Source organism: Tenrec ecaudatus, chromosome 7, assembly GCF_050624435.1.
Source record: "Tenrec ecaudatus isolate mTenEca1 chromosome 7, mTenEca1.hap1, whole genome shotgun sequence".
NCBI classification, from domain to species: domain Eukaryota; kingdom Metazoa; phylum Chordata; class Mammalia; order Afrosoricida; family Tenrecidae; genus Tenrec; species Tenrec ecaudatus.
This window is the reverse complement of record NC_134536.1, coordinates 123,152,087-123,179,019: the sequence shown is the minus strand read 5'-3', so window position 1 is coordinate 123,179,019 and position 26,933 is coordinate 123,152,087.

The following is a 26,933-nucleotide window of genomic DNA, read 5'->3' as shown; positions in this document are numbered from 1 at the left end:
ATTGTTGGATGATCTTCAGCAAAATTTCACTTGCATGTGATATCAGTGATATTGTTCTCATCTATTATCTTTCTTTTCTTGATTGACAAACTTCATTTAATCTAATATCCTTCAGGTTCATCTGTGTTATGAGGTATCTCACAGACTCAACATTATTTAACCCTTTCTTAATATTCTATTGTATGTGTGCACCGAAATGTATTTCTCCATTATCCCACTCATGGAGGCTCAGGTGCTTCCCTCCTTCTTCTGTTGTGAATGGTGCTGCAGTGATAGGTGTGTGTGTGTCAAAATATAATGCACTTTGTGCATTTCCCTAGGTCATACACCTAGTAGAGACATTGCTGTTTCTTTTAAATTAACTAATTTACTTTCAAATTGCTATTTCTTGTGGCATTTCTATTCCTGACTTTTTGATAAAATGTCATATTGCTTTCCATAGTGGTTGCAGCATTTTACAATCTCATCAATAGTATATGATGGTTCTAATCTCCCTGCACACTCACCAGAATGAATGATTTTCTATATTGTCAGACTTTGCTATTAATGCTGGTATGAAGAGATAGCTTAGTGTTGTGTTGATGTGCATCTCTCAAATGGCAAATGATTGCGAGCATTTCTTCATATGTTTGCTTGTTGCCTAAATGGTTTATATGGTGACCTGTCTGTTATGTCCTCTGTCATATATATTTAATGATATTATTTGTCTTTTTTGTTGAAGTGTATAACTATCCCATGCATTTCAGACAATAGCTCTCATCCACCATAGCATTGCCAGTTTTCCCGGGAAATGTTTTTTCTTTCCATTCTTCTATGAACTCTCATGATGCACACAAGTGTCGAATTTTACGAGATCCTAATCATCAAGTGTTCTTCTGCTGTTCTTCAATGAGTTTGTGTTTGATAGTATATTTATGTCATACATTGGGGCTTCTACTTCTATCCCTACATTTTCATTGATTATCTTTATAGTCCTAGGTTTTAGCTTTTTACTCAATCTTGATTTCACTATTTTATATGGTGTGAGGTATGGGTTCTGCTTCATTCTTTCGAACATGGGTATCCAGTTTTGCTGGCCCCATATGCATATGAAGGATAGAGAATGAATACAAAGTTTGTCAGAAGAATTGATACATTTATGCTATGGAAGCAAATATGGGAAGCTAGTAACTGGAACGATCAGTGAACTCAATCAGTGTGAGTACTCAGGCTATCTGTATTAAAATACCGATATTTGCAAATGGCTCAATAGGAAAATGACTCAAACTTAAAAAAATTACTAGGGAGATGTCAGACAGGGCAAGATATTGACAATATAATTTATAAACTATCAAGGGCTCATGTGGGAGGGGGCAGTGGGGAGGGAGGGGGGAAATGAGGACCTAATTCCAGGGGCTTAAGTGGAGAGCAAATGTTTTGAGACTGATGAAGGCAATGAATGTGCTTTACACAATTGATGTATATATGGATTGTGATAAGAGTTGTATGAGCCCCTAATAAAACAATTTTTAAAATGACTAATTTAAGTGGGTTTGATGCTAATGTTCTCTAAAAGAGAAAGAGAGAAAAAAATATTGTTTACTTACTTTCTGAACTAATTGGAAGGATGTTGGATTATTGGTTTGTTTTTTTTTAGCTGTTTTTGAATTAACGCATTCATTGCCATTGAGTAGGACATGGTATAACTGCCCAGGTGGATTTTCTCCCCTATACAAGGGAGTGCCCAAAGAAAACATGATTTTTTTTTTTGAAAACTGTGTTTTTACAAAACAACCTTATCACCTTCAAAGAACTCTCCATTCCATTTAATACATTTGTCAAATCTGCAATTCCATTCTTGGAAACATTTTTCAAACTTATCAGTCCAGATGATTGACAGCACCTCCCTCATATTTTTCTTCACCTATCTATGTCATCAAATTGCTGTCCTTTCATGTTCCTCTTCACTCATAGAAACAAAAAGAAGTCACATGGAGCGAGGTCAGGTGAATAAGGTTCATGGGGCAAGAGAAGCAGGCTGTCTTTTACCCTATACTGAGATGGCTGCATGAACAGGTACATCGTCCCCTAGCTGCCAGTCCCCTGGCTGCCACAAATCAGACTTTTTGAAAAAATTAATTTTATTTTTTATTATTTTTTAAAATTTAATAAATCTTTTTATTGGGGCTCATACAACTCTTATCACAATCCATACATACATCAATTGAGTAACGCACCCTTATTTATACATTCGTTGCCCTGGTAATTCTCAAAATTGGCCTTCCACTTGGGTTCCTAGAATCAGCTTGGTTTCCTTTTTTTCCCTCCCCTTCCCTCCCTGCTCCCCCCTGAATCCTTAATAGTTTATAAATAATTATCTTACCTTACACTTCCAGGCGTCTCCCCTCACCCACCTTCCCATTGTCCATCTCCCAGAGAGAAGGTTACACATGGATCCCCAAGATTGGTTCTCCCTTTCTACACCCACTTCCCTCCCGGTGTCACCACTCCCACCGCTGGTCCTGAGGGGTTCATCCATCCTAGGTTCTCTGTGTTTCCAGATCCCTACTGCACCGCTGTGCATCCTCTGGTATAACCAGGTCCGCAAGGTAGAATTGGGATCATGATAATTGGAAGGGGAGGAAGCGTTCAGGAACTAGAGGCAGGTTTTGAGTTTCATTGTTGCTACACTGAACCCTGAGTGACTCATCTCCTCCCCATCTGTAGACAGCTGGACATCTCTGGCTGAGAGGTAGTGGGGAGTAGATAAGTCAGACCTTTTTTGTTGCACACTGTTATGAAACCTTTTAGAACCTCTAAATAGGAAGCTTGATCAACAGTCTGACCTGGTGGAATGGACCCTAAATGCACTACAAATTGGCATTTTGCCCGATTGGAAAGTTGATGGGTATCCAGAGTATGGCTTGTCGTCAGGGGACATTTCACCTTTTTTTTTTTTAATGAAAAAAAACGCTCACACCCCTACACTTGAGTTTATCCTATAGTGCTATCCTTGTAAGCTTTGTCAACATCGTATCAGTTTCTGTGACATTTTTCCTGAGCAGGAAACAAAAATTCACAGCTGCATGCTGTTCTCTTAAATTTGCCATCACAAAAAAAAATGAGGTTCTAGTGAAACTGCTTTTATGTAAAAATTCAGTAATGAAAGAGAACCTTCCAAGGTGATGCCACTGTGTGCATTAATTCAAAGAGTTGTTTGATGATTGCCAAGTGGGAGAACAGCATAATATGAAAACTCTGCTCCACCCATGGGAGTTCCGTTTTGTTTTTTTTCCGTGGGATAACCCCCTTAAAACTCTTCAAATGATTAGAAATACACACCTTTCTCTTTCAGAGAGGCTGGTGGTTTTAAATAGTTGAACTTGGGGTTAGCAGCCCAACTGTAACTTCCCCAGGGGTAATGGAACAAAATGCTGCCAGAGGTTATTTACCAGTTGTGGTGTATTACTAAGCCTCTTGTCCTTGTCTAGCTTAATATGAACTTCCCACCGAGGCTCACCTGGACTGCATCACGACTCACTACATGTGGCGGTGATGCCTATGATGTTATTGGCTGGGAATCAGACCCAAATGGGAGGAGATGAGAATTCTACCATTGAACTAACTGTGACTTGCTTGTACTGCTAAAGTTCATATTACTTGTGACTCCCAAAATAATAATAACAATAATAATGCATTTGGGACTTTTATAATATCAAGGTAGTATGATAGAGGAGTTATTGTATGCAGATTTTTTCTTCCAAAATAATAGACCCATATATAGAAACATGAAACATTTAATGTAGTACTTGAAAGTTTAAGTATAAATTTTTATTCAAAGTTTACTTTATCCGTGTAAATTAATGAATATTGAGTTGATAAAAGTGAAGGGCATATTTGATGAGCACTGATACAACATGCAAATTTTTCGTTCATAGAATAAATAGGTGCCAACGTGTTCCTTTAATCCGAACAGCAAGCTGTGAAAATTAAATGAGCATAAAGTTTACTGTTCAAACCAGATAATAGCCTCCAAGTTAATTAGCTTGAATTTTAACACAGAGCTGAATTTCCAAAACAAAGTGTAAGTATTAGTAAATGAAATTTCTAATTACAGGTCTAGCACCTCTTCACCAAATATGAAGCCACTTCTATTGAAGACTGCCCTTACTTCTAAATCACACTCACTTTTTAGTATGGTTAAATACACTGGCTTAGGGTAGCATTTGAAAGTACAGGTATACCTCACCTATTGCAGCTTCAGTTTGAGAACACTTCAATAGAGGACATATTCCAATCAAGAAAGGCACACCTTTTTTTGTTTGCTTGCTTGTTTCCAAGCTCATACAAGGACATCTTGTTAATACAACTATGATTCAAATGCATGCACTAGCCGTTAAAGCTCGTGATGAAGAAGTGGAGGCATTCTGCCAACCTCTTCCGTGCCCATCAACATTATGCTCACACCGTACTTTAGTCTCTCAAGCGCACAATAGCACACTTATGAAATGTTTCAAAAATTGTGAGATTCCAAGTGGGACACACACATCTAGAGTTAGTGTATGCTGTCTTTCAGGATTGCCAACAGTCAGAATGAATATGATGGCAGTTAATTTGATTGGTAGATTTATTTTGAACTACTGAATATATTCTAAATCCTATGCTAGAGATACCCCATTTTAAACTCATTTACTAATTTCAACAATCGAAGAGTGCTTATTAGTGGGCATTGATGCTTCCGATGCATGAGGCCTTGTTTGATTTCTCACCCCTGTACCCATGTGCAGCCACCACCCAGTTGTCATTGGCGACATTGTCATTGTGGTGCCTGGGGTCTCCCAGGGTGGGCAGGGACTGTAGGACATTAACAACAAAGAGTGGATGCAAAGGAATTGAAGTGAACTTGCTCCAAATTAGTAATCAGTGGAAATGAATTTACGACCCAGGTCTGGCTTATCTTCTCAGTCACACTATTCAGAGAAATTGCTGCCAAGGGAGCTAACTTTGGGCAAATTAATTAAATTATGTGAAAACTAACCAAATATTGGGCAGTGTAAAACCAGGAATATATGACCAGTCTACATCCATAAAAGTTTACTGCCTTGGAATCCTATGTTGAGGCTGTTGTATTTGGTCCTGTGGAGTCACTCTGAGTCACAATTGACTTAAAGTCAATGGTTTTAGGGTTTTATTACCCCTACTTTACAGATGATAAAATGAGACAAAAAGACCTTTAAGTTATGTGCCTGGGCATGCATAGCTTATCTCTTTTTTTAAGTGCATAGGAGATAGCTGAAGCATTTCCTCAGAGAACACCAGGGCAAGATAAATGGCTAGAAACCATAAAAATCCAAAGACAGGAAATTAAATCCTAATTTTGGTGGGGATGGTCGAGTGATAATAGTGGAGCAAGAATGCCATTTTCTTTCTTAAGTAAAAGTATTTTTTTTCCATCTTCCTCTTAGCAACTGCATCTTTTAAACTTCATGAGTACTGAATTTTGTATATGATTAAAGGAGTGAAGTTTAGTTGCACAAAAGGAAGATGAATGGAAAGGTTAAGCACCATACCTTCTCCACTTCCTAGCACTGTATTTTCATATGGAAACTAGGAATTTAGAAAGTTTCCTGACAGAAATTAACACCCCCCCCCTCCACACACACACTCACTTGGATTCTGTTTGGAATGAGTAAACTATTATCCATCCATAACACAGCCCCAGCACTTCTTTGAAGCTAAGAGAGTCTCTATGAAGAATTTTCAGGTCTCTGTGAAGACACCAAGGAGATAGACCTTGGGCTGACAGTTTCATGCCTGGTAGAGAGCTTCTTTCTTCCTGGGGGAGACTTCCTTTTGAAAGCTAGTTGCCTCTTCTCAGAACTCCCCCTGCCCTCCCACCCCCATCACCTCACTCTTTATGAGCTATTTTCACCAAGTTATTCTATCAAAACCTACGTGGAATTTTCTATGGAATTATTCACACATTCTATTTTCCCAAATCAATCTATTTGTTTTCTCCAGAATATCTTCATTTTAAAAATTTCTTTTAAAATCCACTAAGCAGCCTTCTTGAATAATTCAGAGAATAACAAGTCTCTGGAAGTATGAAAATTAAAGAGCCTTGACCAGAGATGCAAACATTTACTAAATAGCCCTTCATTAAAAGTGACATGTACTTGACAAAGAACTGACTTCTGTCCCATCATGGAGATTTAGCAGTTTGTTGTTGACAAATCCAAAGGAGTTCCTCTTTGCGTTCCTTACTTTCTATACAACTAGGGTAGGGAAGGTATATACAATCTTAATAAAGAAAGTCTTTCAGGTGCTTGAAGACTCTAGTTAACTTTGGTGACACTAGTGTGTGTATTGTTTAATTTAATCTTCACAGCCTATGCATCACCACCCAGACCTTCAGGATGTAAATGAGAAACTGAAGTTCATTGAACTTGATCAGGTTCCATATGTGGACAGCCCTCTAGTGACTGGACTTGCAAAAGTTCTTAGTTAATCTTGGGTCCATAGATTGCTGAGCTAGTCACAGAGAGACTAGTGTTGCAATGCATTGGATTTATTTGTAATTTCATGCATAGGACTGTATGAATTTGCAAATATTTACAATAATGTGAAAATGACACTCCAGCATTCACCAGACTGATACAGATGGGCATGGCCTCAAAGGCTAGTGTCCCTGATATCAAACCAATTTCCATCAATGTATCCTTTCTGGAACATTTCCTGTCATTTGGTAGTTGTAAAACAGTCTATCTAGGGCAGCGTCTCTGCATTATTCTAGTGTTTCAGTACCATGATTAGCTCTTTAGAAACACTTTAATATTATTATAAGCTAGGCAGCAGTTAAAAGTTAGTATGATGTGTCCCAGGAGCTCCAGATGTGTGTCGGGAGGTGAAATGCAAGATTGGCAGGGTGATTCAAACTCACCAGTGACTCCGCAGGACAAAGGTGAGGCTGTCTGGCATAACGTGCTACGCATTGGTTTGTTAACCACAAGGTCAGCAGATTGAAATCAACAGCACATCTTGGCTCTCTGCAGGAAAAAGATGGGGCTTTCTATTCCTGTAAAGATTCACAGTCTCCAAAATCCACACGGGCAGTTGTACATGGCTGCTGTGAATCAACATGTATTTGATGGCAGTGAGCAAGAGTCTGTTACTGTGAATATTCATAGTCTTGGACACCCCATTTAAGGTCACTATGAGTTGGACTCCACTTGATGACAATGGGACTCGATGACAATTTCTCTAGAAGCCCTGGTAAGACAGTGGGTTAGGCTTTGGATTATAATCACAAAGTCAATGGTTCAAACTCACTAACTACAGATGTCTATGCATTTAATGACTTTAAGAGTGGATATTCAATTACAAATAGCAATGATTCATCTTATCCAGAAGTATTTTAAAATTAAACTACTGCCATATTTTCCATTATGCAGTCTTCTAAGAATAGAGTACTAACTGCTAATATATCCAGGATCTCACCATTAGGAGCTCTGGTGGTATAGTACGATGCATTGTATTATTATGTGTTGTATTGTATATTATCATTGTACTATACATTTTATAGTTTCATACTGCAAGGTTAGCAACCAACAGCAGCTCCTCGGTTGAAATATGAAGGCCTCTTACTCCCATAAAAAGTGAAAGTCTCAGAAAAACAAGATGGCAGCTACCCTGACCTTCAGGGTCTCTATAATATAGCAGTGTGTTTGCATATTTTTGGATCTCCCCATTGGGATATATATATATATATATATATATATATATATATATATATATATAAATGAGCAGTAATGTTTTGAAAGTTTTCATTCAGTATGTTATTCTGAATAAGAATTTTTACTTGTAGCACAAAATACCCCAAGAGCCAGTTAAATTCTATTAAGTTCATGAAGTCATCTCTTATTATTCTGCTTAGAAATGTTCTCCCACCTTGAGTTTTGTTGCTCTATCATTTAGCATTCATGAGCCTGTGCTATAGTTAGTTATGGGCAGTATTTCTTCTTTAAGGGTCAGGAAAATCATTATAGCTTCTGGCTTCAAGAACAGTACCAAGAACATTGTGGAATTCAGTCAATATCTGTTCATAAAACATCAGTATCCCTATAGAGCTAACAGATCATACCAGCCATGACAACTTTGTTTCGTGGTCAGCTTCATGCATATGGATTCTGCAGAAAGGATTTATTCAAACATAAATCATAGGAGGGAATTTACATCATGGAGTTGAAGTAATAACCTCATAATTAACTCTAATAATATATGCCATCTGATAATACTAGGGTTTTTATTTTTCAAGTATTGATACCATTTCAATCAATTTCAACAACAACAAAACATTTAATGGGCTTGTACTAAGTGAGTAATATTATTGTAAACCCAATAAGACACAAGAAAACATGTAGACAAGTAACTATACAATGTAGAGAAAACATATATGTAATTAATAATTATTGAGGCCCAATGATATGTAAGATATTCTTAAAAGTGTTTGGTGGGACTACAAGGGTTTTGGAATTTGTGTTCCTGGTAAACTTCATGGTTTTATAATTGAAGTCATTGTGGATTTGTACACTGGTGACAATTTCCTATCACATGGCTGAAAAAAATACCTCAACAAAGAAATCCTTTTTAAAGATTTTACACAATCATCTTTTAAAGAGACATATGGTATACACTAATGAACAAAACATATATAATTCCTGTTATTATATATATGACATCTTAAGAGGATGGTAGAGTGTAAACAAGGGTGAAAATGCAAAGTATATCAAGTGGAGACAGGCATTAGGAAATAAAATAATGAGATGGAGCAGAATTACTTGTTCTCTCTGACTGGACGAAAAGGAAGGCTATCTCTGGTGAAATGGTGTCTTTGCAAATACCTGACTGAAAAATGGTAGCATATTCAACTCTGTGAGGGAAAGTCCATGTAGTGATTCAGAGAGAGGAGCATGCCCGGGGCATTTGAGGAGTAACAAGGAGGCCAATGGTGCCAAATTTGAAAGAGGTGGTACGACAAGTAACTTGCGACACTATCCTGTAGACCTTCCAGATCATGGTAGAAAGGATAAAAATTTGGGGGTAGAGATAAAAGATGTTGGGAAATTCTATAAAGCTTGTTTGAATGAGTTGGAGTGGTAGAGAAATGCTTATACTTTGAAATGTTAAGAGTTCTTACAGAGCAATTAGGAGGGAGGCATTAGCGTTTTTTTTTTTTTTTTTGGCATTAGCTTTTTAATAGGTCACATAGCATGTATTTCACCAGGAACCTCAGTTTGTAATTTGGGAACTCCTCAATTTTCCTAAAGGTCTTGAATGTTCTCTCTATTATATATAGTCTTAACTTCACTAGATTATTTTGATTATATGCTGTGAAAGTGAATCATGTAAGGAAATCTCTATTAAACCATGCAATTTAATATCTTATTTAAATGATCATTTTGAGGATAAACATTTCCTAAGCTTATCTTAAAACAAGAAAACTGTTTGGGGGACATTAGGTCCCATGGAAGTAACAGATCTAACATGCTAATATTGGTTCTCAGCTATTCCTTGAATGGAAGTATTGCATTAGTTTGGATGTGTTATAAGTCACTCAGTGGGCAAGGAAATTCTTATTCCTGGAAAAATATGGACACAATCAATAAATGTTAGTATTTCACTTCTACCATGTGTTCACCGCCTGTTAAATCCTCAGATCTTCCACCTGCCTAATGACCAATTATCTTAAAGAAGAAAAAACAAAGTCTGTCATATTTGTCAAAATGAAAAGGAATTTTAGTTTTATTTTTTCATCCAGGGATACATCAATGTTGTATAATTTGGAAGTTTCAGTTTACTAAAAACATTTTTTTTTAAACTTTACACTGTTGACACTGTAAGCTTGTTTCTTTCAATGTTTACAAGAGGCCCTGAAAACTGAAACCCACAGTCACACAGTCTATGAGAAACAAATCTCATCAACTGCTCACTTCAGAAAGAGATGTTGCTCCATTTAAATGATACTACCGTAGCAGAGGATACAGGACGACAAGCCGGGACTATGAGATAATAAATGTGCTTTAAACTGATAAATTTTGTAGTAATTTTTACATACCCACAGAAAATTAATGAATGCCACCTCCCTCTGCTGGTGTTGTTTTCAGTGCCATTAGGTCGATTCTATCTCCTACCAATGCCATGTAATGCCAGAGAATTGTCTCTTACAGCATTGTTGGCTGCAATCTGCATGGAAGCATTCTGCTGCTGTAAAGAATTAGTTGCAGAAACACGCAGGGGTGATTCTATGTGAGAAAGGAACAAATAAACCTTCCCAGACAGATTATATAAGTTGTGTTGGAAATATGAAAGATATTTTAGAAAAGATAAAAATATCCTGTCCACAATGAAAATTTAATAAACTCCCACAATTGAGAGCAAGACCTTCTACTGATTACTGGTAAAATGGTGACAAGGCCTTCTAGAGCTCAGAAGAAGTATTCACAGTACATATAAGCAACAATACACTTATCTAAAAACATAAATATCAACCAATAAAGAAAACAAAACAACAAAGTCAATTCAATAATCCACGAACCATACACTTGCACAGGCACTCAGGAGCATATGCTTAAATTAATGTGTAGATGGTTGTTCAGGCTTAAATTATAGAAGCTTCTGTTCTGCTTTTTAGTCAGAGGGCTGGTTTTAAGTAGATTGTGTGGGAATTATCTGAACTATATACTTTTTATTCATATATTTTTAAAAATATAGGTGATGTGAATGAAAGATTTACTCAAAATTATAAGGAAAACATATAAGTGTCTTCTTATCACCCTATGGACACCCATCTAAGAAGTCAACATAAACTGTTACAAGTTAGGCTGCTGACCACAAGGTCAGCCGTTTGACATCAGCTATTCCAAGGAAGAAAGGCGAAGTCTCCTGCCTCTGTAAAGTAGTTAGAGTAGAAAACCCACAGGAGCAGTTCTGCCCTTTCCTGTAGGGCCTCAATGAGTTTCAATCAACTCCAGGGTAGTGAGAATGGAGTTTGGAAATGTTTCTTAAGGCACCCTTGTGGAGAGGTGGCTATGCACTTGGCTGCTGAACAGAAGGTCAGTAGTTCAAGCCCACCAGCTGCTCTATATGAGAAAGATCAAGCCATTTTTTCCTGAGTAGACATCAGAACTGAAAGCCCTACAGGAAAGTTCTACTGGAAACCCTACAGGAACGTTCTACATGGTTGCTATGAGCAGTAGAAAGTGCTACTGTCTCACATGCTTGGAGTCAACATCTACTCAACCCTATGAAAGTTTGAAAGTATTCTTTAAATTTTGACAGATTTACTTTTAGCTATTTTAAATTGGAAAACCGGATGATCAATGGCTCCATGAATAACTGTATACACAACTTTAGAACTGTTTATACAAGTTGAGCACAGGGCGAGAACAAGGTGACCTTTTTTGCTTTCTAAACTCTGTTGATGCTATGGGGGGAAAATGTTGTGTGTCTTCATAATTGCTTTGTTATCATTTTCTACATATCATTACCCCTATGTACACAACTTTTCAAACAATTCTGGTGTCCAGCTTCACCATTAGACAAATGAATTCCCACCAAGATCTAAAAAATCATGTAGAAAATAAAACAAACTCTAAGTTTCATCCCCATTCTCTAAACACAAGACAGTTAACATAATCAAATTATCTCTTCAAGACAATGCACCTAGAATTTATTCATGGAGCACTTTGCATTTAGTCACAGACATTTGTTAAAATTTTGGTCACATCTACACCTCTCTACCTTATTTCCTTAATTGGCATGAGCATTCTTAAAGGAAGGTTCTTTATTTGCTCTCCCTCTGAAATGAGTCATACAGCATCCAGCATGCAGTAAATAATCAATAACTGCATTTTCAGAGGTGAAGCATCCTGCCTTCTAGACAGTGTTTGAGGACATAAGAGCACATTTTTCTGAGGAAAACCTTTGGTGATTAAAAAACACCATCTAATTTCCACGATGTATCTCACGAGCATGCTTCCTTCTTCATAAATACACTTTGAACTTATTAAAGACCTAAGCTGTGAGGGAAGGTCAGGTGCATGTAAGCTGGCACAGGATGTAAAGACTCATAGTTCTCATGTTAAGGTCACTGTTCAGAATAACAAGGGGAGCTTCAATGTCTGCTTATTAGTGAGCAGCAATACTTTAAGAGCATTTTCATTTTGGGGCTTCAGTAATTTTATAGAGAATTCACTACGATTATGCCACCGGCAGATGCAAGAGGAAATCGGATATGGAAATTCCCCAAGAATCTGTGTTCTCTTTATCTAAACAGATTTGCCATCTTTCAATATGATGCTTTAAAAGATGCAAACCAAGCAAGGGCAATGCTGGTCAGCATTTAAATAGAAAATTTCCAAAGGTAAATTCAAGGACCCCAAAGACTTTGAGAAGCGATGACAGTATTTTCATTGCTGGACCTTTGTCCCCTGGAGTGTAGAGATGCTCAGAAGTGCCCTGAACATGACTGTAGTTAATAAGGTTCTTTTTCTGGGGTGAATGTGAACGAGACAATTCAGACATTTCTGTCATGAAATTTCATGTGGTGCTTCATTGTGGGACCAGGGATATTTTTTAAAAATCTTATTGATACAAATATAGTCTGTCTAATCCTAAAACCAAGAACAAATTGTCACTTGAAGTGTCTGACCTCCTCTTCCAATTTTGAGCGAGATTAAAGAAATGATCAAAACTAACTATTCCAGATCAAAATTTCAAATTTTCATAGATCAAATATCACTGCTTCAATCATTCTGGGAATTTACTATGAACCTCTATCTGATTGCTTCCTCCCTCCCTCTCTTCCTTTTTTTCCCTTCTCTTCAATGGAAGCAATGGTGGTAAATATAGACCATTTTATTACAGGAAATTATATCATGATGGGAATATAGACAAATTCTTATATGAAACCATGTCTCCTATGAGCAGGATCCCTAGAGGCACCATGAATTATGCTATGGGGCACCAGGTGCTCCACGGGAGAAAGATAAGGCTTTCTACTCTGAAGAGTTACAGAGTCAGAAATCCACAAGGATAGTTCACATAAAATCTATCTTGGAAGAATTATAGCCAGTATGTTCCTTGAAAGTAGAATGGCAAGACTTGGTCTCACTTTGGACATGTTATGAGAAGAGACTAGTCCCTAGAAAAGGACATCTTGCTTGGTAAAATAGAGGGGCAGTGAATAATGGGAAGGCCCTCAACAAGATGATTGACACAGAGGCTGTAACCATGCGTTCAAACATAAGAGCAATGAGGAGCATGGCGTTGGGGTGGGAAATGTTGTGTTCTGTTGTCCCGAAGGTCTCCATGAGTCAGCATTGACATGAAAGCATCTAACAACAATAGGTGCCCCACATTGGACCCTAGCACCCCAGTCCCTGTCCCTCTTTCTGCTTCCTTGGGAAGAAACATTCCTACTATCAGCTAAAGACACTGCTAACGACACTGCCGAGTGATAACACAATTTGAGAGAAATTTCCAGTCAAAGCTTTGGAAAATGGTCTAGCCTGCTTACAAGTATGTTTGTCCTGCAGTAGACTACTAATAGGACAAACTTATCTATCTTGGAAGAAGTACGGCCGGAGTGCTTCTTAAAGGCAAGTGTGGAAAGATGGCATTTTACATACTTTGACCATTTCATCCGGAAAGACTAGTCCCTGGTAAAGAACATATGCTTGGTAAAATGGAGGGGGAAGCGAAGAAAGCGGAAGGCCTTCAGCAAGATGGATTGACACCCTGGCTGCAACCGTGGACTCAGGCACAGGGACAATTGCAAGGATGGCCCAGATCGCATAGGGTTTTGTCCTGGTGTGTGCAGGGTGGCTATGGGTTGTAACCAACTTGGTGACATCTACCAACCTGTAATAGAAGGACATAGAGAAAAATGCTTTGCAAACACATCCTCATGCACTAACATTTATTATGCAGTTTCCTTTAAATTACGGGTCCAAAGATGAATCTTTTGTGCTGATTTGTTTTAAAGAATTTCCACATGTATGAAAAACCTTACTTAGTTTAGTTCTAATATTTTACATTCATGCTAGGTAACATCTTTTTTCTTTTTTTTTATTTTGATCTGTTCAAAATAAAAGACTTTATGCTTTATGATATCAATGGATCAGGAAATTTTGTTTATGCGTATTGAAGTATTTCCTACCATATCTTGATCAGCTTTTGGAATGTAAAAATAAAGAGATTCCACTATACATGATAAAATGCATGTCTGTAAAAATGTGACACACCTGAAAGTAAGCCTGAAGCTCATACAGTCAGGATAGTCATCACAGGCTGCACCCACAATATAGTACTCTCATCTTTGATATTGAATTTGCATTTTTCTTTTTTGGATTGATGTTTATCCCTTTAATTTATATTATTATTTTTTTAATCATTTTATTAGGGGCTCATACAACTCTTATCACAATCCATACATACATCAATTATGTAAAGCACATCTGTACATTCATTGCCCTCATCATTCTCAAAACATTTTTTCTCCACTTAAGGCCCTGGCATCAGCTCCTCATTTTTCCCATCCCTCCCTGATTCCCCCTCCCTCATGAACCCTTGAAAATTTATAAATTATTATTTTGTCATATCTAACACTCTCCAATGTCTTCCTTCACCCACTTTTCTTTTGTCCATCCCCCAGGGAGGAGGTCACATGTAGATGCTTGTAATCGGTTTCTCCTTTCCACTCTTCCTTTACGCTCCCAGTATCACCACTCACAGCCCTGGTCCTGAAGGGATCATTTGTCCTGGATTCCCTGTGTTTCCAGTTCCTATCTGTTAGAGTGCGATGTAGCAATGATGAAAAGTACAACTTTCCTCTAGTTCCTAAATGCTTTCCCCCCGCACCACCCTATCATGATCCGAATACTCCCTTGCAAGTCTGGCTAGACCAGAGGATGTACACTGGTACAGATAGGAACTAAATTTGTATTTTTCATCAGGAAACACCTCTAAAAAAAGGTGGTTTCTTCCAGGAAATTTTTCATGATTGCCTTTAATATTCTGTATGGAATATGAGATAGCAATATTCTCTGAAAGAGTTTAAGATATAAATTTATGCTAATAACATTAAGACTGAGAGATTTATTTTCCTCACCAAGTTATGTCTGAGTTTTATTGATCATATCAATGTAGAATAATGTTGTTTATATTTCATTAGATTATGAGCAAACATTCTCTTTGACCCTTATAATATTGTTTTCTTTTCATTGATAGATATAGCCCACTCCAAATAAAAGCCCTTAACTATTCATCTTTCTTTCCATACTAACAGTAACAGGAAAAACTAAAAGAGAAAATAAGTTTTTAAGTATTGTCAGCTAGATTTTTAAATATCTTTTGAGTAGAAAAAATAATAAAATTGGATGCTTTGTGGTTTCATTTTGTTTTAAATATTCATCTATCAAATTAGGCCTCCACTCAAGTACTCCCTCAATACAAGAATACTTTGTTCTTTTAAACTGGCATTCCATGATGCTCACCTTCCTGACACGATCACTGAAGACAAAGAGGGTGCATAAGCAAATGTGATGAAGAAAGCTGATCGTGCCCAGCTATCAAAAGATATAGCATCTGTGGTCTGAGAGGCTTGGAGGTAAACAAATGGCCATCTAGCTCAGAAGCAACAAAGCCCCCATGGAAGGAACATACCAGCCTGTATAAGCACAAGGTGCCAAAGGGATCAGTTATCAGGCATCAAAGAACAAAAAGAAATCATAATTGTGTGCTCACCTCCCTGATATGATCTCTGAAGACAAATGGGTGCACAAGCAAATGTGTTGAAGAAAGCTGATGGTCCCCGGCTATCAAAATATATAGCTTCTGGGGTCGTAAAGGCTTGAAGATAAACAAGTGGGGCCATCTAGCTCAGAAGCAACAAAGCCCACATGGAAGTAGCACACCAGCTTGTGTGATCATGAGATATCGAAGGGAGGAGTTATCAGACATCAAAGAATAAAATATCATATAATTGTGAATAAGGGGGAGTGTGGGGTGGGGACCCAAAACCCATCTGTAGACAACTGGACATCCCCTTACAGAAGGGTAACAAGGAGGAGATGAGCCATTCATGGTGCAGGGTAGCAATGATGAAACATACAACTTTCCTCTAGTTCCTAAATGCTTCCTCCCCTCCCACTATCATGATCCCAATTGTACCTTACAAATTTGGCTAGACCAGATGATGTACACTGGTACAGATAGGAAGTGGAAACACAGGGAATCCAAGGAGGATGATCCCTTCAGGGCCAGTGGTGAGAGTGGCGATACCAGGAGGGTGGAGGGAGGGTGGGGTACAGAGGGGGAACTGATTATAACTATCTGTATATAGCCTCCTCCCTGGGGGATGGACCACAGAAAAGTGGGTGAAGGGAGACATCAGACAGGGCAAGATATGACAAAATAATAATTTATAAATTATCAAGAGTTCATGAGGGAGCGAGGATGGGGAGGGAGGGGGGAGAATGAGGAGCTGATGCCAGGGGCTTACATGGAGAGCAAATATTTTGAGAGTGATGCACGTAATGAATATAAAAATGTGCTTTATACAATTGATGTATATATGGATTGTGATAAGCCCCCAATAAAATGATTTTAAAAATCTGGAAAAAATTTTTTTCCATCATATCACTCTCATTTGGCCTTAGGTAAAACTTTGGAGAATTACTGTTGAAAATATAGAAAGTAAAGATAGATTTTAGTCCAACAGACGGCACTGAGTCTAAAAATGCAAAGTCACAATTTTTATCATCAAATGAAGAAGAAATAAGCAAAACATAACTACCCTGTCCGATTGTTTATCGTCGAAGCCTGGGTTCATTATCAGAGCTCTTGTACAGTAACTCCTACTTTCCATTTGGTTATGTTTAACCTTTTATGTCAGGAATCCTTTTGGCGAAGAAATTTTTCCTTGACAATCTTTTTTGTTGATTTGTCATGGTCAATACTTGGTTGTTTCTTCATTTTTGATAGATAAACATTATCTATAAAAGCTTATATATAAAAACAAGTAATGCCACTTAGATCTTTACCAAGGCCTTGATGTTGGAGGAGATAGGACAAGAAGGCCCCCTCAGCACAAACTTAGTTATCTTGATCAGCCTACTCAAGGGTTATCACTGAACTCTACGGATTAGCAAATGGAGATCGATCGACACCCGAATGTGGTATTAAAAGAATGCGTACACATACTATGGAGTAAGGCATTTAATTGTTTGGGAATTTTGACTAAAACTCTGAATATGAGAAAATGGTAGTAAATATCCAAGCCTTCTAAATGGAGTTGGGATACATCAAATAGACACATCCATTTAGGACAAGAAGCAAAACTATCCGAATTACTACTATGCTTTCATTGCTATTTGAAAGAAAAAAAGAAGTAGAATAGTTGTCTGTTTGAAATTAAAGAAATCCAATGATAAGAGAGTTAATAGAGTCGTGAAACTGAAAAACCTTCAGTGTAGACTGAAACTCCTCCACAAACTTACCATCAGCTAGAGTCCCACTATAAAAGGATTCCCAGAATAGTGCCAAACCAGTGATTTTCCTATAAGACCTGCTCTCCTATTTGCTCCTATTTCTGCCTTTTTATGTAACACCTCTTTCTTCTGCCCTTTACAGAGTCAATAACAGAAGGGTTATAATCCAAAATATGAAGAGATATATAGAAAGCTATAAAATAGAAGCAGGATTTTTTAATACATCACTTTCAATAAATGATAGAACAACTAGAAAGAAACTCAACAAAAACAAGAAAGAACTGAAGAAAATAAGCATACAATGGCCTCTAGCAAATACATATACAAAGCACTCCACCCAACATAGCACAATATATCCTTCTCCATCACACATGGAGTGTTCTCCAGAACAGAACATCTGTTAGACCATGAACATTTAAAAACACGGAGCGATTACAACTTTTATGGCCCCTAGAGACAGGGGAAATTAATTCAGTGAAAATTTCATAGAAAACTTTAACATTTCAATAAGAAAACTACAAGAAACCCAGTATACAAATGGGCAGGGTAAAAGAATAAACATTTTAAAAAGGAAGTCATTCAGGCAGCTAAGAAACATACAAAGAAATGCTCTCAATCGTTAGACATTAGAGGCCAGATAATTAGGGATCCTGAAAAATCTTTGGCACAATTGCCAGCATTGTTGAAGTAGCTGCAAGGAGTCCTGGTAATCGTTATTCTACATGGTCCAAATGCTTGTCATTAAAGGAGAATAATTCAGTAGAGTCTTTCAGACTATTCTCCAGTGGCAGAGGGCAAATGAAATGTCAACTCAAACTGAGGGCAAGATCTAAGACAAGATGTGCAATGGGAGGTCAAGAAGTAATAGGATATTTAAGGAGAAAATCATACTGGTACCCACATTCGGAAGATTCCAGGTAGCACCACAAGAGCTAAAAAGAGTCCTGAAGTAGAGTAGGCCTCAGCCACTCTGTCCCAGGTTTCAATGGGTGATTTGATTCTTGGAATAAATTGGTTATGAAATGAGGTTAAACTCACAAACTGACTCAGTCTGAAGATGGTGAGAGAGCTAGTTCCGCTTTGAGGAGCTGGAGAAGGTATAGTGGAAGATGCTAAACAGGGAGTCTTATATTAAAAGTAGAAGTGAGGAGTATTCTGATTGAATCATCATGTCTCCTATTTTTGGTAAACATCCCATCTTAATTACCATAAATAAACCAGTTCAGAAATTTCTTTATGGGGGTAGGTAGAAAATTTTATCTCTATAACCAAATGAGCTTCTTTTGCCTTGCCAATTTATATCCTATAGCCCATTACCCAAGGAGTCCTGGTGATTCAGTTGTTAAGTGCTGGCCCACTAACTGAAAGGTCAGTAGTTCAAAGCTACCACCTGCTCTGTGGGAGAAAGAAGTGGCCATCAGCTTCCGTAAACTTGGAGTCCTAGGGCACCATTCTACTAGGTCTACATGGTAAAAGTGGATCACAGTTGACTAAATTGGAGTAGGTTTTGGAACTCATTAATCAATCAATGTCGGGACAGATTGTTCTACTTTTATTTCTTTCCCAATCCCTCCTAGCTTCCCCTTTCTCCTCCTCTACCTTCTTCTTTGTGAGTGACATTTCAGAGAGCAATAACCTGTGACATACTTCCTGTTCCAGTCACAGTGATCTACATATAACCCTCTCCTAGGGGGATGGACAATAGAAAAGTGGGTGAAGGGAGACAGCGGTCGATGTAAGACATGAAAAAAATTATAAATTTTCAAGGGTTTAGGAGGGATGGAGAAGGATGGGGGGGGGTGAGCTGATACCAAGGGCTCACATAGAAAGAAAATGTTTTGAGAATGATGATGGCAACATATGCATAAATGTACTTGACATGATGGGTAGATGGATTGTGATAAGAGCTGCATGAGCCCACAGTAAAATGATTTTTTAAAAAGACATTCTTTTGACAATCCTTCACTTCTTAAAAGATTATCTTTCATTTATACTATTTCTTAGAGATTGGTGGCAAACTTCATTTTTGGACTGACAGTTTTTCTAGATAATATGTACCACCAAGCATGAAGTGTCCCTGAAGTTTTATTTTTCAATGGCAGTTCTTCACATTTTTCTACAATACTTCATCTAATGAGAGTCCTGATGCAGACAGAAAATGTGGAGAGTCAGCAGGGAAGACAAATTCATGATATTAAGAATTAAAGCAATAAATGCATAATGTCCCCAACATGTCTGTCGCAAGCAAAACAGGCCTCCTTTCTAGAAAAGAGAACAAAATTTAGATCAGGGTCCTTCAGTCACAGAAGCACTCACCTAGAAGCACCACAAAATGGTATAGGAATTTCATTTACCCCAACATATATCAACTCGAAGATTTTAACAGGAAACGTTAAAGAATTAAAACAGCAATAAGCATGCCATAATATTTTTACATAGTTACATGCTTAGAACACTTTATGATCTTTCTGAATGCCCTCATATTTTGGGAGATGAGGTTGGTATACTGATCATACCACATGCAGAACCATCAATATTGAGAAAAGTGCATGATTAAAGCACCCTGATGCAGTCGTTGCTAAATGTTCAACTGCTGACCCAAAGACTGGTGCTGTGAACCCCGGCTGCTCAGGGGAAGAAAGATGTGATCGTCAACGTCCTTAAAGATGTACAGCCATGGGGATCGCATGAGGCCATTGTACTGTGTGCTGGTAAATGGCTATGAATCAGAGCAGACTCAATAGCTGTTTGTCTTTGTAAGAGATAGACATGGAAATACATTTGCAGTACATGCCAGACACGTAAAACAGGGGCATGATGTTCGTCTGAGGCTTGAAGTATGACGTGAGAGGAAGGCATGTGGAAGACATGAAAAAAGACGAAAAGCAATGCCTGCAATGTAGTCTAGCCGCAGAAGTAGACGCCTGAGGGCAGACTACAGAGACTGAATTAATGGAACATCCCAAACAGAATCCAGACGTTCGAATGTACATCGTCAGGAAAACCATCCATTATGGAACTAAATATTTCAGTAGTGTGGATGCAACACGCTATTAGTAACCGGGGTGTCATTTTTAGAGGGGGGAATCAAGGAAGTGGCAGCAAAAGAGCATACAAGGTGCACTAACGTCCTGAATGGAAATAAATTTAGGGAGCCTCTCTACTTCATAGCAAGGTAATCAAAGGGAAGTTACTTGAGACTGTAAAGTGGGACCCACGGCCCCTGGGTGGTCCTAACGGTTAACATGCTCTGCTGCTAACAGAAAGGTTAAAGATTAGAGTTCACAAGAAGGACTGAGAAAGAGTCCTGGGATCTCCATGAGTGAGAACAAATGCAAGAGCAATCTTAACAAGGGGCCCTGGAATGTTGGCCAAACTCTCTAAAAGGGTACACTGGAGCTATTTAGAAGGAAGCCTAGAAACCATCAACAGTGATGCAAAGGTGGTAGAAACAGAAAAACACGACTAAGCTATTCTCATCTCTCCTCCTAAAGTTCACTCTCCCCCCAAAAGTCTGCTTCTATGACAGCCACCCAAAATGCCGTCCGGCAAACAAGGCTGTGAAATGTCATATGAGCCCCAGGTTCACAGGACAGACTTTGAAGACTATGGGTAAATAGCAAACACTCACGACTACTTTTCTTACTTCCTAAGGATTTGGCGCCTGGAGATAAACTGAAGAACACATTAGAAAGCAAATAAATGACCTCACATTGCTATTCACGCTACCGCTGAGAGCTCATAGGACACGGGCTGCTTCCTTCTGGCTGGGCGACGTTTGTAATGTGCATGTAAGGGTTATTTCAGAACAGCAAAACAACTGCAAAGGAGACTAATTTTAAAAATCTCTAATTTATGGGTTTTTCACTCACTTCCTCTGGTAAACAATCTTGCTTTCCTCGGCTTATCTCCCTGCCTTCTCTCCTTGCCAGGCAATATGAATGATGGAAAGGTTTGTATGGATTCCCATTTAATAACCAGCTGCAGGCTTTGAGGGCCACATTAGTGCTTTGAAAATAATAGCGCTGGGCAATGATAGCCAAGAAAAAGCCAGCTCATTACTCTCTCACTGTTAGTTTGCTTTTTAGATATTTTAAATATTAAATAATATTTTTAAAGCACTACAGATGAGATTGTTAACCAAGCCTTTATATGGAGGTATTCATTAGTATACAAATACTTTGTCTCCTTTTCTCGCTCTCTCCCTTTCCTTCCCTCCCTGCCTCACCTCTCCCCACCTTCCTTTGTAAATGTCTGCCTGCCTGAATGTTGCCTGCCTTTCCTTTTCAGTGATCTTCTTGGGTGCCCTTGAGTCTGTTCTGAATCATGGTCATCTTTACAATAAAATGAATTAGTCCTGATTTTAAACCATTCAGCATTCCCTTGTTCTGTGCAAATTGCTTCTTGGTCTATGTAAAGGCTTTGGATATAATCAAGTGTTCTTGAATAGTCATTCTTTGCAATGTTATCCATATTTGTAGTTTTAGAACCACAAAGTTAAATGCCTTCACAAAATCAACAAAACACAAGCAAATATCTTTCTGGTAGTCATTGCTTTCAGCTTAGATCCATTTGATCACAGCAATGATATACCTCTGTAGCCTCTTCTGAATCCACTTACATGGAAGCTCCCTTTGATGTACTATTCACATAAACATCATGCAAATTTCAGCCAACCTACCAAGGAGATGGATTGACACAGAGGCTGCAGCAGTGGGCTCAGGCACAGGAATAATTGTGAGGAAGGGATAGGGCACACAGTGCCTCATTCTATTCAGGATAAGATTTGTATGATTGGAACCAATCAATGGCACCTAAGAACAACGCCCTTTAATTTAGGCAAAAAATTGGGAAAATTTCTCTATTTCCTTAGGGTTAAAGACCCTGATAGTGCAGTTGGTTAAGCATCAGGCTGCTAATTGCCAAGTGGGTGCTTCAACCCCCTCATCCTGGCCAAGGGAGAAAGATCCCATCATGTTTTATAGTATCAGAAGCCCAAAGGGAGCAGTTGTGTTCTGTTTTATTGGGTCACTATGACTTGAAAATCAACATGATGGCAGTGAGTTTAGGGTGAAAGACATACCCTGGTGGCATTACTTCTGACTGACTCTGTTATTAACATAATAGTTCTATGGACTTGTCTCTCCTGATCACAGTCCAAAGTACATGAGGAGAAACCTTGCTAATCTTACTTTTAAGGAGCATTCAAGGGGTGTGTGTGTGTGTGTGTGTGTGTGTGTGTGTGTGTGTGTTTCCAAGACAGATTTGTTTGTTTTTCTGGAAGTTTATATTACTTTCATTATTCGTCATCAATAATTCAAATGCATCAGTTCTCCATTCTAAGATTTTCTTTATTCATTGTTCACTTTTCACATGCATATGAGGTGATTGAAAATAACCTGGCTTGGGTTTGGCCCACATTAGTGCTCGAAGTGAGCTCGTGTGCAGCAGATATGCACAATGCAATATTTTAATTCTTGACTGCTGCTTCCAGGAGAATTTATTGTCGATCCAACCCAAACGAAAACCTTGACAACTTCCACCTTGTCTCCATTTATCATGATGTTGTTGGTTGCACCAGTTGTAAAAAGAGTTTGGTTTTCCGTACATTGAGTTGCGATCCACACTGAAGGCTTTGATTTTCATTAGTAATTGTGTCACGTCATCTCTGCTTTCAGATAATGAGGTTGTATCATCTGCATATCACACTTAATGAGCTTTTCTCCAAGCTGGATACCGCTTCCTTCTTTATATAATCTGGTTTCTCTGATTATTTTATGCATCCAGATTGAAAAAACAGAGTGAAAGGATGCAACAGTGATGCATTTTTTTCCCTGATTTTAAATGAGGTAACATCCCCTTTTGCTCTTTGAATTGACTGTCTATCTCTTTATATACAGTTTCCCCATGAGCACAAGCTACGGTTCTGAAATTATTATTGTTTGAAATGTTATTCATAGTGTTATTGTTCACCTAGTTGAATGACTTTGTATAGTCAATAAAACGCAAGTAAATATCTTTCCAATATCATCTGTTTGCTGCCAAGATCCCTCTGATGGCAGCAATAGTATACTTCATTCTGCATTTTCTCCTGAAATCCGCTAGGATATCTGGAAGCTCCCAGTTGTACTCTTCTGCTTTTGAATTACTTCAGGAAAATTTTATTCACATGTTAAATTAATGAAACTCACTATCATCGAGTAGATTCCAACTCATAATCACCCAACATAGGGTTGATGAAGCTGTAAATCTTTACAGGAAGATGATGGCCGCATCTTTTTCTAGTGGAGGGGCTGATGAGTCTGAGCTGCTGACCTTGTGGTTCCCAATCCCTGGCTTGCCCGACAGCATCATAAGGCCTCCTTATAGTAATGATATTGCTCAATAACTTTTGCATTCTGGAAACATCCTTTCTTGGCAATATTCAATTCATCACAGTAAGGTAAAATTGGAAACCAGTCAGAGTCAGAGTCTACAAAACCAAATCAAACTAATCACCAAGCAAGTCAATTATGACTCTGGGGGATTCTACAGGACAGAATCGAACTGCCCCTCTAGGTTTCTATGACTGTAACTCTTTACTGGAGTAGAAAACCTCCTCTTTTCCCTTGCAATTGGCTGGTGGTTTCAAACTGCTGATGTTGCTGTTAGTGGCACAGCTTGTGACACACGATGTCACTAGGTATCCTGTGATAATTCACAGTGTTGTATGAGCATAATGTTATATGCACGTGGAAGTTAAAAACAACAAACAAAAAAACTAAAAAGCCCACCCATGGGTTCTGCTTTCTTGTAGGATCTGTAACAAAATCTCCAAGGTATGCCTGAAAACCTCCCCTCTCCAAGAAATAGAAATAAACTAAAAGGATTCAGTCAGGTTAACCAGGAACAGAACAGCACTGTAAAGGTCGGCATTTATGATGGTTCCATAAGATTTTGATCCCCCAAATCAGGAAAATTCTGAAAATGCACATACTAAACCTCGTACATAGAAGAGAACAAAGTAATTTTCAGACACAGAGATGATTAGAGATCTCAGGCAGGAGAAAATGATTGAATTTCTCTTTAATTTATGTTAAGACGTGCAGAAAACTCTTTTGGCAACTTTCTTCCTCTTGAAAATTCCTTTAGTCTTAAGAATTGCTCTTCAAAAATACAATCTTGCTTTTTCTTTCAAACTTGAAGTCAATGGGAAATTAGATCTAGGTAAGCATTAGGAAACTTCACCAAAGAGATCATTGTAAGCAGGATCTCATGACAGAGTGAGGGGACACAGATCCTTATAAACATTCTCCACAATAATGAAATGTACACAAAGCCCTCCAAGCCGAAGGAGAACTAAAGGTGACCCAAAGCAATAAGGAGTGGGGGCAAGGGGACAAGGGGCCTTACAATCAAACTTAGACAAGAAAACAATCAGAAACAAAGCCCCGTGATGTCATACTGAGTTGCGGTGTGCATTTGAGTCTCAGGGAAGCCATGCATGCATGTCTGAGAATGCCAGGCTAGAGAAGTATGAGATTGATTACCAGATGGCTTCATCAAGCCATCCGATTTCTCAAAGACCCATGGAGGAGGGGAAAATGAGAAAGTAAAATTTATTAATTTATTCCCAAATTCCATCTTAAATTTAATCCATCTAAGCAGAGCAAGAGTAATAAAACAAAAAATCCTTCAAGAATTCTTTGAGACTTTACCCTTTTGTACCCTAATGTTCCATAATGAGTAAAAATGACATGAGCAAAAAAGTTGGACTTCCAAAATCACCTTGACTGTCTCAAAAATCCATAGACAATACTGAAAACTCTTTCATTGAATATAAACTGCCTCTGTGCCTTATTGCATTTTAAATTCAATTTATAGTGTTTTAATTTTTATTCCATCTCATATTAAATATTTTGGAAGAAAAAAATCCAGGGAGTAATTTGTTATTATTTCAACACAGGTTTTTAAATGTTATATTATTAACTTTAAAGATCTGAATATCAATGAGTACCAAGTATTTTGTAAGTGGATATAGTTAACTTTTAGAAAATCTTAAAGATTCTAATATGCCAATTCATAAAAAGATTAAGAGAAAAATTTTAGCTATATTTTGACTAGAATAGTCTATATTTCATTTAAGCTTGAGTTTAATTAGATGACTAGTATAGTTAAGTGTCAATAAAATACCTTCAGATCCATGTGCATTTGACTCCAAAGCACTCTTCATAAAGTCAACAATGGATGTATCTCTCTTTATTTGATTGTGTTCGAATTATTCAGCAATTTTGAAGAAGTCAGATGCCAATCTCTAAAGATCACTTAAATTTGTAATATAACAATGGCCTAATTATTTCAAATATAACTGAGAAATATATAGGCAAAGAAAGTAGAGCTACATCTAAATTAAGATAATGATTTTTAAAATAGAAAACCTTGGCAGAGGGACATGAAGCTGTCTAGTTATTTTGATTACCAGAGGATGGAGATACATACACACAAAGAATATTTTATTCCATTTTCTTCTTTTATGTTTTGGTATGATAGGTGAGTTGGGAGATTTTCCCCCCACTTTTTAAATTCAAGTTGATCTACCATGCAACACCCCACAGGAGGCTTTACGTTTGACTACAGTTGTCTTTGCAAGATGAGAATGAGGACTTTCCAACTCTTCAGAGCAGAAATAGAAGATTTTAGAAATATCACACAGGGAGCCGATGTACTATTTGCGTAACTATCAGCCACATGGTTGGTGTCAGGTGCCATCAATCTGCTCCGACTCATAGGAACCGTGTATACAGGAGAAATAAAGACCACCTGGTCTGTGTCATCATCCCATTCATTTGTGCTTACCTTTGAGCACATTGTTGTAGCTACTGTGTCCATCTATCCTTTGGTGGGCCTTCCTCTATTTTCTGCTCCTCTACTTTATCAAGTGTGATGTCCTTTCTCCAAGGACGGGTCTCTCCTGACAACATGTTTTAAATATGTCAGACACAGTCTCACCATACTTGCTTTTAAGGGGCCTTCTGGGTGTATTTCTTCAAAGATATATCTGTTCTTTTCACAGTGCAGGGAGTTTCAATGTTCTTCACCAACACTCTAACGTAGATGCATTGATTTGTCTTCAGTCTTCCTTATTGAATGTCCAATTTTCACATGCATATGAGACAAGTGAAAATCCAATGGCTGTGTCAGGCACACGTGTCAGACCTATATGCCTCGGTACCGAATTTACTCAAAGCAATGTGTTATTTATTCTCTTAATGCTGTTTACCTATTGGCATCGACTGTAGATCCAAGTGAGGTAAAATCTTCCACAAGCTCTATCTTCTCTCTGCTTATCCTGATGTACTTTATTGGTCCTGTTGTGAGAACTTCTGTTTTCTTTACATTGAGTTGCAATCCAAACCGAAGGCTGAA